The following is a 250-nucleotide window of genomic DNA, read 5'->3' on the forward strand; positions in this document are numbered from 1 at the left end:
ACATGGGGGGTCCTGCATGGGCAGTACATGGCCACCATCTGGGTGTTAAATGGGCTGCTTTACAGCTCCTTTAAAGCAGTAAAACAGAATAAAGGAGCCAGAGGACAGTGCACTTTTATCATTTACAATTAACAATTAATCGTCTTTCCAAAATGTCTTTTCAGAGGCTGATGGAGCTGCATGCTGACATAACCATCACAAATTCATCTCCCTCCATGAGGCGGCTTCCACCAAGATGAACAGGAGAGGT

The sequence above is a fragment of the Hemibagrus wyckioides genome, linkage group LG12, assembly GCF_019097595.1.
Source record: "Hemibagrus wyckioides isolate EC202008001 linkage group LG12, SWU_Hwy_1.0, whole genome shotgun sequence".
Classification (NCBI taxonomy): domain Eukaryota; kingdom Metazoa; phylum Chordata; class Actinopteri; order Siluriformes; family Bagridae; genus Hemibagrus; species Hemibagrus wyckioides.